We start from the raw sequence: 16146 nt of genomic DNA on the forward strand, positions 1-16146 counted from the left end.
AACACAGTCCCCACACATTGACACACATCCCCACACACTGAAACACCTTCCCCACACACTGAAAAAGCTTCCACACACACTGAAACCCATTCCCCACACACTGAAACCACTTCCACATTCAGAAACCCCACCACCACTCACTGAAACCCCTTCCCCACACACTGAAAGCCCTTCCCCACACTCTTAAACACATCCACCCACTCTGAAACACCTTCCCCACACACTGAAACCCATCCGCACATACTGAAACCCATGCCCACACACTGAAACCGATCCCCACACACTGAAACCCATCCCCACACACTGAAACACATCCCCACACACTGAAACACATCCCCACACACAGAAACACCTTCCCCACACACTGAAACAACTTCCCCACACACTGAAACACTTCCCCACACACTGAAACACATCCCCACACACTGAAACACATCCCCACACACAGAAACACCTTCCCCACACACTGAAACACCTTCCCCACACACTGAAACACCTTCCCCAAACACTGAAATACCTTCCCCAGACACTGAAACACCTTCCCCACACACTGAAACCCCTTCCCCACACACTGAAAAACCTTCACCACATACTGAAACAGCTTCCCCACACACTGTAACCCTTCCCCACACACAGAAACAATTCCCCACACACTGAAAACCCTTCCCCACAAACAGAAACCCCTTCCCCACACACTGAAACCCTTCTCCACACACTGAAACCCCTTCCCCACACACTGAAACCCCTTCCCCACACTCTGAAGCCCCTCCCCACACACTGAAACCCTTTCCCCACATAGTGAAACCCCTTCCCCACACAATGAACCCCCTTCCCCACACACTGAAACCACTTCCCTACACACTGAAACACCTTCCGCACACAACGAAACACCTTCCACATAAATGAAACACCTTCCCCACACACTGAATCCCCTTCCCCACACACTGAAACCCCTTCCGCACACAATGAAACTCCTTCCCCACACACAGAACCCCCATCCCCACACACTGAAATACCTTGTGCACACACTGAAACCCCTTCCGCACACACTGAAACACCTTCCCAACACAGTGAAACCCCTTCCCGACACACTGAAACCCCTTCCCCACACACTGAAACCCCTTCCGCACTCACTGAAACATGTTCCCCACACACTGAAACCCCTTCCCCACACATTGAAACACATCGCCACACACTGAAACCACTTCCCCGCACACTGAAACACATCCCCACACACTGAAACCCCTTCCTCACACACTGAAACCCATTCCCTACACACTGAAACACCTTCCGCACACCATGAATCCCTTCCCCACAGACTGAAACCCCTTCCCTACACACAAAAACCCCTTCCCCACACACTGAAACATCTTCCCCACACAGTTGAAACCCCTACCGCGCACACTGAAACGCCTTCCCCACACACTGAAACCCCTTCCCCACACACAGAAACCCCTTCCCCACACACAGAAACCCCTTCCCCACACACTGAAACCCCTTCCGCACACAGTGAAACCCTTCCCCCAACACTGAAACCCCTTCCCCACGCACTGAAACACATCCCCACACACTGAAACCCCATCCCCACGAACTGAAAGCCCTTCCTCACAAACTAAAACACTTCCCCACACACTGAAACCCCATCCTCACACACTGAAACCAATTCCCCACATAGTGAAACCCCTTCCCCACACACTGAAACACCTTCCCCACACACTGAAACCCCATCCGCTCACAGTTAGACAATTCCCCACACACTGAAATCCCTTCCCCACACACTGAAACACCTTCCCCACACACTGAAACCCCTTCCCCACACACTGAAACATCTTCCCCACACACTGAAACAACTTCCCCACACACTGAAACCCCTTCCCAACACACTGAAACAGCTTCCCCACACACTGTAACCCTTCCCCACACACAGAAATACTTCCCCACACACTGAAACCCCTTCCCCACAAACTGAAACCCCTTCCCCACACACTGAAACCCCTTCCCCACACACTGAAACCCTTCCCCACACACTGAAACCCCCTCCCCACACACTGAAACCCATTCCCTACACACTGAAACCCTTCCCCACACACTGAAACCCCTTCCCCACATAGTGAAACCCCTTCCCCACACAATAAAACACCTGCCCCACACACTGAATCCCCTTCCCCACACACTGAAACCCCTTCCGCACACAATGAAACACCTTCCCCACACACTGAAACCCCTTCCTCAGACACTGAAACACCTTCCGCACACACTGAAACCCCTACCGCACACACTGAAACACCTTCCCCACACACTGAAACCCCTTCCCCACACACAGAAACCCCTTCCCCACACACTGAAACACCTTCCCCACACAATTGAAACCCCATCCCCACACAATGAAACCCCTTGCGCACACACAGCAACCCCTTCCGCAAACACTGAAACACCTTCCCCACACACTGAAACACCTTCCCCACACTCTGAAACCCCTTCCCCACACACTGAAACACATTCCGCACACACTGAAACACCTTCCCCACACACTGAAACACATCCTCACACACTGAAACCCCTTCCCGACACACTGAAACCCATTCCCCCCAAACTGAAACCATTCCCCACACTCTGAAACCCCTACCCCAAACACTCAAACCCCTTCCCCACACACTGAAACCCATCCCGACACTCTGAAACCCCTTCCCCACACAGTGAAACACCTTCCCCACACACTGAAACCCCTTCCCCACCCACTGAAACCCCTTCCCCACACCCTGAAAACACATCCCACACACTGAAACCCATCCCCACACACTGAAACCCTTCCCCACACACTGAAACCTCTTCCCCACACCCTGAAACCCCTTCCCCACACAATGAAACACATCCCCACGCTCTGAAACACCATCCCCACACACTGTAACCACTTCCGCACACATTGAAACCCATCCGCACACACAGACACCCCGTCCCCACGCAATGTACCCCTTCCCCACACACAGAAACACTTCCCCAAGCACTGAAAACCCTTCCCCACAAACTCAAACCCCTTCCCCACAAACTGAAACTCCTTCCTCACACACTAAAACCCTTCCCCACACACTGAAACCCCTTCCCCACACACTGAAACCCCTTCCCCACACACTGAAACCCTTCCCCACACACTGAAACCCCTTCCCCACATAGAGAAACCCCTTCCCCACACACTGAAACACCTTCCCCACACACTGAAACCCATTCCGCACACAGTTAAACAATTCCCCACACACTGAAACCCCTTCCCCACACACAGAAATACTTCCCCACACACTGAAACCCCTTCCCCACAAACTGAAACCCCTTCCCCACACACTGAAACACCTTCCCCACATACTGAAACCCTTCCCCACACACTGAAACCCCTTCCCCACTCACTGAGACCCCTTCCCCACACACTGAATCCCATCCCCACACACTGAAACCCCTTCCCCACATAGTTAAACACCTTCCCCACACAATAAAACACCTTCCCCACACACTGAATCCCCTTCCCCTCACACTGAAACCCCGTCTGCACACAATGAAACACCTTCCCCACTCACTGAAACCCCTTCCCCACACACTGAAACACCTTCCGCACACACTGAAACCCCTTCCACACACACAGAAACGCCTTCCCCACACAATGAAACCCCTTCCCCACACACTGAAACCCCTTCCGCACACAGTGAAACCCTTCCCCAAACACTGAAACCCCTTCCCCACACACTGAAACACATCCCCACACACTGAAACCCCTTCCCCACAAACTGAAACCCCTTCCCCACACACTAAAATCCTTCCCCACACACTGAAACCCCTTCCCCACACACTGATATCCCTTCCCCACACACTGAAACCCTACCCCACACACTGAAACCCCTTCCCCACATAGTGAAACCGCTTCCCCACACACTGAAACACCTTCCCCACACGCTGAAACCCCTTCCCCAAACACTGAAACACCTTCCCCACACACAGAAACAACTTCCCCACACACTGAAACCCCAACCCCACACACTGAAACACCTTCCACACACACTGAAACCCCTTCCCCACACACTGAAACCCCTTCCCCACACACTGAAACAGCTTCCCCACGCACTGATTCCCCTTCCACACACACTGAAACCTATCCCCACACACTGAAACCCCTTCCGCACACACTGAAAACCATCCCCAGACACTGAAACCCCTTCCCCACACACTGAAACACCGTCCCCACACACTGAAACTCCTTCCACACACACTGAATTCCATCCCCACACACTGAAACCCATCCCCACACACTGAAACACCTTCCCCACACAATGAAACCCCTTCCGCACACACTGAAACCCATCCCGACACACTGAAACCCATCCCCACACACTGAAACCCATCCCCACACACTGAAACACCTTCCCCACACACTGAAACCCCTTCCGCACACACTGAAACCCATCCCCACACACTGAAACCCATCCCCACACACTGAAACCCATCCCCACACACTGAAACACCTTCCCCACAAACTGAAACCCTTCCCCACCCACTGAAACACAGTCCCCACACATTGACACACATCCCCACACACTGAAACACCTTCCCCACACACTGAAACACCTTCCCCAGACGCTGAAACTCCTTCCACACACACTGAAACCCATTCCCCACACACTGAAACCACTTCCACACACTGAAACCCCACCACCACACACTGAAACCCCTTCCCCACACACTGAAAGCCCTTCCCCACACTCTTAAACACATCCCCACACTCTGTAACACCTTCCCCACACACTGAAACCCACCGCACATACTGAAACCCATGCCCACACACTGAAACCCATCCCCACACACTGAAACCCATCCCCACACACTGAAACAACTTCCCCACACACTGAAACCCTTCCCCACACACTGAAACACATCCCCACACACTGAAACACATCCCCACACACAGAAACACCTTCCCCACACACTGAAACACCTTCCCCACACACTGAAATACCTTCCCCAAACACTGAAATACCTTCCCCAGACACTGAAACACCTTCCCCACACACTGAAACCCCTTCCTCACACACTGAAACACCTTCCCCACACACTGAAACAACTTCTCCACACACTGAAACCCCTTCCCCACACACTGAAACAGCTTCCACACACACTGTAACCCTTCCCCACACACTGAAACAATTCCCCACACACTGAAAACCCTTCCCCACAAACAGAAACCCATTCCCCACACACTGAAACCCCATCCCCACACACTGAAACCTTGCTCCACACACTGAAACCCCTTCCCCACACACTGAAACCCCTTCCCCACACTCTGAAGCCCCTCCCCACACACTGAAACCCTTTCCCCACATAGTGAAACCCCTTCCCAACACACTGAAACAACATCCCCACACACTGAAACCCCTTCCGCACACAGTTAAACAATTCCCCACACACTGAAACCCCTTCCCCACACAATGAACCCCCTTCCCCACACACTGAAACCCCTTCCCTACACACTGAAACACCTTCCGCACACAACGAAACACCTTCCACATAAATGAAACACCTTGCCACACACTGAATCCCCTTCCCCACACACTGAAACCCCTTCTGCACACAATGAAACTCCTTCCCCACACACAGAACCCCCATCCCTACACACGGAAATACCTTCTGCACACACTGAAACCCCTTCCGCACACACTGAAACACCTTCCCCACACAGTGAAACCCCTTCCCCACACACTGAAACCCCTTCCGCACACAGTGAAACCCTTCCCCACACACTGAACCCCCTTCCCCACACATTGAAACACATCGCCACACACTGAAACCCCTTCCCCACACACTGAAACACATCCCCACACACTGAAAACTTTCCCCACACACTGAAACATCTTCCCCACACAGTTGAAACCCCTACCGCACACACTGAAACGCCTTCCCCACACACTGAAACCCCTTCCCCACACACAGAAACCCCTTCCCCACACACTGAAACCACCTCCACACACACTGAAACGCCTTCCCCACACACTGAAACACATCCCAACACAATGAATCCCCTTTCCCACACGCTGAAGCACATCCCCATACTCTGAAACCCCTTCCCCACACACTGAAACCCATTCCTCTCACAGTGAAACCCTTCCCCACACACTGAAACCCCTTCCTCACACTCTGAAACTCATCCCCACACACTGAAACCCCTTCCTCACACACTGAAACCCCATCTGCACATACTGAAACACTTCCCCACACACTGAAACCCCTACCCCACACACTGAAACCCCTTCCGCACACACTGAAACCCCTTCCACACACAATGAAACACCTTCCCCACACACTGAAACCCCTTCCCCACATACTGATACCCCTTTCCCACACACTGAAACCCCTTCCCCACACACTGAAACCCCTTCCCCAAACACTGAAACCCCTTCCGCACACAGTTAAACCCTTCCCCACACACTGAAACACCTTCCCCACACACTGAAACCCCTTCTTCACACACACTTAAACACATTCCCACACACTGAAACGCCTTCCACACACACTAAATCCCCTTCCCCACACACTGAATCCCCTTCCCCAACATTGAAACCATTCCCCACACTCTGAAACCCCTTCCCCACACACTGAAACCCCTTCCCCACACACTGAAACCCTTCCCCACACTCTGAAACCCCTTCCCCACCCACTGAAACACCTTCCCCACACACTGAAACCCCTTCCCCACGCACTGAAACCCCTTCCCCACACACTGAAACAGCTTCCCCACGCACTGATTCCCCTTCCACACACACTGAAACCTATCCCCACACACTGAAACCCCTTCCCCACACACTGAAAACCATCCCCAGACACTGACACCCCTTCCCCACACACTGAAACCCCGTCCCCACACACTGAAACTCCTTCCACACACACTGAATTCCATCCCCACACACTGAAACCCATCCCCACATACTGAAACACCTTCCCCACACACTGAAACCCCTTAAGCACACACTGAAACCCATCCCGACAAACTGAAACCCACCCCCACACACTGAAACCCATCCCCACACACTGAAACACCTTCCCCACACACTGAAACCTCTTCCGCACACACTGAATCCCATCCCCACACACTGAAACCCTTCCCCACACACTATAACAACTTCCCCACAAACTGAAACCCTTCCCCACCCACTGAAACACAGTCCCCGCACATTGACACACATCCCCACACACTGAAACACCTTCCCCACACACTGAAACACCTTCCCCACACACTGAAACACCTTCCACACACACTGAAACCCATTCCCCACACACTGAAACCACTTCCACACACTGAAACACATTCCCCACACACTGAAACAAATTCCGCACACACTAAAACCCATCCCCACACACTGAAACCCCAGCAAAACACACACTGAAACCCCTTCCCCACACACTGAAAGCCCTTCCCCACACACTTAAACACATCCTCACACTCTGAAACACCTTCCCTACACACTGAAACCCCTTCCACAAACACTGAAACCCATGCCCACACACTGAAACCCGTCCCCACACACTGAAACCCATCCCCACACACTGAAACAACTTCCCCACACACTGAAACCCTTCCGCACACACTGAAACACATCCCCATACACTGAAACACATCCCCACACACAGAAACACCTTCCCCACACACTGAAACACCTTCCCCACACACTGAAACACCTTCCCCACACACTGAAATACCTTCCCCAGACACTGAAACACCTTCTCCGCACACTGAAACCCCTTCCCCACACACTGAAACAGCTTCCACACACACTTTAACCCTTCCCCACACACAGAAACAATTCCCCACACACTGAAAACCCTTCCCCACAAACAGAAACCCCTTCCCCACACACTGAAACCCCTTCCCACACACTGAAACCCTTCTCCACACACTGAAACCCCTTCCCCACACACTGAAACCCCTTCCCCACACTCTGAAGCCCCTCCCCACACATTGAAACCCTTTCCCCACATAGTGAAACCCCTTCCCCACACACTGAAACAACTTCCCCACACACTGAAACCCCTTCCGCACACAGTTAAACAATTCCCCACACACTGAAACCCCTTCCCCACACAATGAAACCCCTTCCCCACACACTGAAACCCCTTCCCTACACACTGAAACACGTTCCGCACACAACGAAACACCTTCCACATAAATGAAACACCTTCCGCACAGACTGAATCCCCTTCCCCACACACTGAAACCCCTTCCGCACACAATGAAACTCCTTCCCCACACACAGTACCCCCATCCCCACACACTGAAACACCTTCTGCACACACTGAAACCACTTCCGCAAACACTGAAACACCTTCCCAACACAGTGAAACCCCTTCCCCACATACTGAAACCCTTTCCCCACACACTGAAACCCCTTCCGCACAAACTGAAACATCATCCCCACACACTGAACCCACTTCCCCACACTCTGAAACCCCTTCCGCACACAGTGAAACCCTTTCCCACACACTGAAACCCCTTCCCCCCACATTGAAACACATCGCCACAAACTGAAACCCCTTCCCCACACACTGAAACACATCCCCACACACTGAAACCCCTTCCTCACACACTGAAACACATCCCCACACACTGAAAACTTTCCCCACACACTGAAACACCTTCCGCACACCATGAACGCCATCCCCACAGACTAAAACCCCTTCCCCACACACAGAAACCCCTTCCCCACACACTGAAACATCTTCCCCACACAGTTGAAACTCCTACCGCACATACTGAAACGCCTTCCCCACACACTGAAACCCCTTCCCCACACACTGAAACCCATTCCTCTCACAGTGAAACCCTTCCCCACACACTGAAACCCCTTCCTCACACACTGAAACTCATCCCCACACACTGAAACCCCTTCCCCACACACTGAAATCCCTTCCGCACATACTGAAACACTTCCCCACACACTGAAACCCCTACCCCACACACTGAAACACCTTCCGCACACACTGAATCCCCTTCCACACACAATGAAACACGTTCCCCACACACTGAAACCCCTTCCCCACATACTGATACCCCTTTCCCACACACTGAAACACCTTCCCCACACACTGAAACACCTTCCCCACACACTGAAACCACTTCCCCAAACACTGAAACCCCTTCCGCACACAGTTAAACCCTTCCCCACACACTGAAACACCTTCCCCACACACTGAAACCCCTTCCACAAGCACACTTAAACACATCCCCACACACTGAAACGCCTTCCACACACACTGAATCCCCTTCCCCACACACTGAATCCCCTTCCCCCACATTGAAACCATTCCCCACACTCTGAAACCCCTTCCCCACATACTGAAACCCCTTCCCCACACACTGAAATCCTTCGCCACACTCTGAAACCCCTTCCCCACACACTGAAACACCTTCCCCACACTCTGAAACCCATTCCCCACGCACTGAAACCCCTTGCCCACACACTGAAACACCTTCCCCACGCACTGATTCACCTTCCATACACACTGAAACCTATCACCACACACTGAAACGCCTTCCACACACACTGAAAACCATCCCCAGACACTGAAACCCCTTCCCCACACACTGAAACGCCGTCCCCACACACTGAAACATCTTCCCCACATACTGATACCCCTTTCCCACACACTGAAACACCTTCCCCACACACTGAAACACCTTCCCCACACACTGAAACCACTTCCCCAAACACTGAAACCCCTTCCACACACAGTTAAACCCTTCCCCACACACTGAAACACCTTCCCCACACACTGAAACCCCTTCCACAAGCACACTTAAACACATCCCCACACACTGAAACGCCTTCCACACACACTGAATCCCCTTCCCCACACACTGAATCCCCTTCCCCCACATTGATACCATTCCCCACACTCTGAAACCCCTTCCCCACATACTGAAACCCCTTCCCCACACACTGAAACCCTTCCCCACACTCTGAAACCCCTTCCCCACACACTGAAACACCTTCCCCACACACTGAAACCCATTCCCCACGCACTGAAACCCCTTGCCCACACACTGAAACACCTTCCCCACGCACTGATTCACCTTCCATACACACTGAAACCTATCACCACACACTGAAACGCCTTCCCCACACACTGAAAACCATCCCCAGACACTGAAACCCCTTCCCCACACACTGAAACGCCGTCCCCACACACTGAAACATCTTCCCCACACAGTGAAACCCTTCCCCACACACTGAAACCCCTTCCCCACACATTGAAACACATCGCCACACACTGAAACCCCTTCCCCACACACTGAAACACATCCCCACACACTGAAACCCCTTCCGCACACACTGAAACCCATCCCGACACACTGAAACCCATCCCCACACACTGAAACCCATCCCCACACACTGAAACACCTTCCCCACACACTGAAACCCCTTCCGCACACACTGAAACATCTTCCCCACACAGTGAAACCCTTCCCCACACACTGAAACCCCTTCCCCACACATTGAAACACATCGCCACACACTGAAACCCCTTCCCCACACACTGAAACACATCCCCACACACTGAAACCCCTTCCTCACACACTGAAACACATCCCCACACACTGAAAACTTTCCCCACACACTGAAACACCTTCCGCACACCATGAATCCCTTCCCCACAGACTGAAACCCCTTCCCCACACACAGAAACCTCTTCCCCACACACTGAAACATCTTCCCCACACAGTTGAATCTCCTACCGCACACACTGAAACGCCTTCCCCACACACTGAAACCCCATCCCCACACAGAGAAACCCCTTCCCCACACACTGAAACCACTTCCACACACACTGAAACACCTTCCCCACACAATGAAACCCCTTCCCCACACACAGAAACCCCTTCCCCAACACTGAAACACATCCCCACACACTGAAACTCCTTCCCCACACACTGAAACACATCCCAACACAATGAAACCCCTTCCCCACACTCTGAAGCACATCCCCATACTCTGAAACACATTCCCCACACACTGAAACCCCTTCCCCACACACTGAAACCATTCCTCTCACAGTGAAACCCTTCCCCACACACTGAAACCCCTTCGTCACACACTGAAACTCATCCCCACACACTGAAACCCCTTCCCCACACACTGAAACCCCTTCCGCACATACTGAAACACTTCCCCACACACTGAAACCCCAACCCCACACAATGAAACACCTTCCGCACACACTGAAACCCCTTCCACACACAATGAAACACCTTCCCCACTCACTGAAACCCCTTCCCCACATACTGATACCTCTTTCCCACACACTGAAACACCTTCCCCACACACTGAAACACCTTCCCCACACACTGAAACCCCTTCCCCAAACACTGAAACCCCTTCCGCACACAGTTAAACCCTTCCCCACACACTGAAACACCTTCCCCACACACTGAGACCCCTTCCACACACACACTTAAACACATCCCCACACACTGAAACGCCTTCCACACACACTGAATCCCCTTCCCCACACACTGAATCCCCTTCCCCCACATTGAAACCATTCCCCACATTCTGAAACCCCTTCCCCACATACTGAAATCCCTTCCCCACACACTGAAACCCTTCCCCACACTCTGAAACCCCTTCCCCACACACTGAAACACCTTCCCCACACAATGAAACCCCTTTCCCACACACTGAAACATCTTCCCCACAAACTGAAACCCCTTCCCCACGCACTGAAACCCCTTCCCCACACACTGAAACCCCTTCCTCACACACTGAAACTCATCCCCACACACTGAGACCCCTTCCCCACAAACTGAAACCCCTTCCGCACATACTGAAACACTTCCCCACACACTGAAACCCCTACCCCACACAATGAAACCCCTTCCGCACACACTGAAACCCCTTCCCCACATACTGATACCCCTTTCCCACACACTGAAACACCTTCCCCACACACTGAAACACCTTCCCCACACACTGAAACCCCTTCCGCACACAGTGAAACCCTTCCCCACACACTGAAACCCCTTCCCCATACATTGAAACACATCGCCACACACTGAAAACCCTTCCCCACACACTGAAACACATCCCAACACAATGAAACCCCTTCCCCACACTCTGAAGCACATCCCCATACTCTGAAACACCTTCCCCACACACTGAAACCCCTTCCCCACACACTGAAACCATTCCTCTCACAGTGAAACCCTTCCCCACACACTGAAACCCCTTCCTCACACACTGAAACTCATCCCCACACACTGAAACCCCTTCCCCACACACTGAAACCCCTCCGCACATACTGAAACACTTCCCCACACACTGAAACCCCTACCCCACACAATGAAACCCCTTCTGCACACACTGAAACCCCTTCCACACATACTGATACCCCTTCCCCACACACTGAAACACCTTCCCCACACACTGAAACCCCTTCCCCAAACACTGAAACCCCTTCCGCACACAGTTAAACCCTTCCCCACACACTGAAACACCTTCCCCGCACACTGAAACCCCTTCCACACACACACTTAAACACATCCCCACACACTGAAACGCCTTCCACACACACTGAATCCCCTTCCCCACACACTGAATCCCCTTCCCCCACATTGAAACCATTCCCCACATTCTGAAACCCCTTCCCCACATACTGAAATCCCTTCCCCACACACTGAAACCCTTCCCCACACTCTGAAACCCCTTCCCCACACACTGAAACACCTTCCCCACAAACTGAAACCCCTTCCCCACGCACTGAAACCCCTTCCCCACACACTGAAACCCCTTCCTCACACACTGAAACTCATCCCCACACACTGAAACCCCTTCCCCACACACTGAATCCCCTTCCGTAAATACTGAAACACTTCCCCACACACTGAAACCCCTACCCCACACAATGAAACCCCTTCCGCACACACTGAAACCCCTTCCACACACAATGAAACACCTTCCCCACACACTGAAACCCTTTCACCCACATACTGATACCCCTTTCCCACACACTGAAACACCATCCCCACACACTGAAACACATTCCCCACACACTGAAACCCATCCCCACAAACTGAAACCCATCCCCACACACTGAAACCCTACCCCACACACTATAACAACTTCCCCACAAACTGAAACCCTTCCCCACCCACTGAAACACAGTCCCCGCACATTGACACACATCCCCACACACTGAAACACCTTCCCCACGCACTGAAACACCTTCCCCACACACTGAAACACCTTCCACACACACTGAAACCCATTCCCCACACACTGAAACCACTTCCACACACTGAAACACATTCCCCACACACTGAAACCCCTTCCGCACACACTAAAACCCATCCCCACACACTGAAACCCCAGCGAAACACCCACTGAAACCCCTTCCCCACACACTGAAAGCCCTTCCCCACACACTTAAACACATCCTCACACTCTGAAACACCTTCCCTACACACTGAAACCCCTTCCACAAACACTGAAACCCATGCCCACACACTGAAACCCATCCCCACACACTGAAACCCATCCCCACACACTGAAACAACTTCCCCACACACTGAAACCCTTCCGCACGCACTGAACCACATCCCTACACACTGAAACACATCCACACACACGGAAACACCTTCCCCACGCACTGAAACACCTTCCCCACACACTGAAACACCTGCCCCACACACTGAAATACCTTCCCCAGACACTGAAACACCTTCCCCGCACACTGAAACCCCTTCCCCACACACTGAAACAGCTTCCACACACACTGTAACCCTTCCCCACACACAGAAACAATTCCCCACACACTGAAAACACTTACCCACAAACAGAAACCCCTTCCCCACACACTGAATCCACTTCCCACACACTGAAACCCTTCTCCACACACTGAAACCCCTTCCCCACACACTGAAACCCCTTCCCCACACTCTGAAGCCCCTCCCCACACACTGAAACCCTTTCCCCACATAGTGAAACCCCTTCCCCACACACTGAAACAACTTCCCCACACACTGGAACCCCTTCCGCACACAGTTAAACAATTCCCCACACACTTAAACCCCTTTGCCACACAATGAAACCCCTTCCCCACACACTGAAACCCCTTCCCTACACACTGAAACACCTTCCGCACACAACAAAACACCTTCCACATAAATGAAACACCTTCCCCACAGACTGAATCCCCTTCCCCACACACTGAAACACCTTCTGCACACACTGAAACCCCTTCCGCACACACTGAAACACCTTCCCAACACAGTGAAACCCCTTCCCCACATAATGAAACCCCTTCCCCACACACTGAAACCCCTTCCGCACAAACTGAAACATCTTCCCCACACACTGAACCCACTTCCCCACACACTGAAACCCCTTCCCCACACACTGAAACACATCCCCACACATTGAAACCATTCCCCACACTCTGAAACCCCTTCCCCACATACAGAAACCCCTTCCTCACACACTGAAACCCTTCCCCACACTCTGAAACCCCTTCCCCACACACTGAAACACCTTCCCCACACACTGAAACCCCTTCCCCACGCACTGAAACCCCTTGCCCACACACTGAAACACCTTCCCCACGCACTGATTCACCTTCCACACACACTGAAACCTATCACCACACACTGAAACGCCTTCCCCACACACTGAAAACCATCCCCAGACACTGAAACCCCTTCCCCACACACTTAAACGCCGTCCCCACACACTGAAACATCTTCCCCACACAGTGAAACCCTTCCCCACACACTGAAACCCCTTCCCCACACATTGAAACACATCGCCACACACTGAAACCCCTTCCCCACACACTGAAACACATCCCCACACACTGAAACCCCTTCCGCACACACTGAAACCCATCCCGACACACTGAAACCCATCCCCACACACTGAAACCCATCCCCACACACTGAAACACCTTCCCCACACACTGAAGCATCTTCCGCACACACTGAAACATCTTCCCCACACAGTGAAACCCTTCCCCACACACTGAAACCCCTTCCCCACACATTGAAACACATCGCCACACACTGAAACCCCTTCCCCACACACTGAAACACATCCCCACACACTGAAACCCCTTCCTCACACACTGAAACACATCCCCACACACTGAAAACTTTCCCCACACACTGAAACACCTTCTGCACACCATGAATCCCTTCCCCACAGACTGAAACCCCTTCCCCACACACAGAAACCCCTTCCCCACACACTGAAACATCTTCCCCACACAGTTGAAACTCCTACCGCACACACTGAAACGCCTTCCCCATACACTGAAACCCCTTCCCCACACACAGAAACCCCTTCCCCACACACTGAAACCACTTCCACACACACTGAAACGCCTTCCCCACACAATGAAACCCCTTCCCCACACACAGAAACCCCTTCCCCAACACTGAAACACATCCCCACACACTGAAACTCCTTCCCCACAAACTGAAACACATCCCAACACAATGAAACCCCTTCCCCACACTCTGAAGCACATCCCCATACTCTGAAACACCTTCCCCACACACTGAAACCCCTTCCCCACACACTGAAACCATTCCTCTCACAGTGAAACCCTTCCCCACACACTGAAACCCCTTCCTCACACATTGAAACTCATCCCCACACACTGAAACCCCTTCCCCACACACTGAAACACCTTCCGCACATACTGAAACACTTCCCCACACACTGAAACCCCTACACCACACAATGAAACCCCTTCCGCACACACTGAAACCCATTCCACACACAATGAAACACCTTCCCCACACACTGAATCCCCTTCCCCACACACTGAATCCCCTTCCCCCACATTGAAACCATTCCCCACATTCTGAAACCCCTTCCCCACATACTGAAATCCCTTCCCCACACACTGAAACCCTTCCCCACACTCTGAAACCCCTTCCCCACACACTGAAACACCTTCCCCACAAACTGAAACCCCTTCCCCACGCACTGAAACCCCTTCCCCACACACTGAAACCCCTTCCTCACACACTGAAACTCATCCCCACACACTGAAACCCCTTCCCCACACACTGAATCCCCTTCCGCACATACTGAAACACTTCCCCACACACTGAAACCC

This window comes from Heterodontus francisci, chromosome 35, assembly GCF_036365525.1.
Source record: "Heterodontus francisci isolate sHetFra1 chromosome 35, sHetFra1.hap1, whole genome shotgun sequence".
In the NCBI taxonomy this organism is placed as follows: domain Eukaryota; kingdom Metazoa; phylum Chordata; class Chondrichthyes; order Heterodontiformes; family Heterodontidae; genus Heterodontus; species Heterodontus francisci.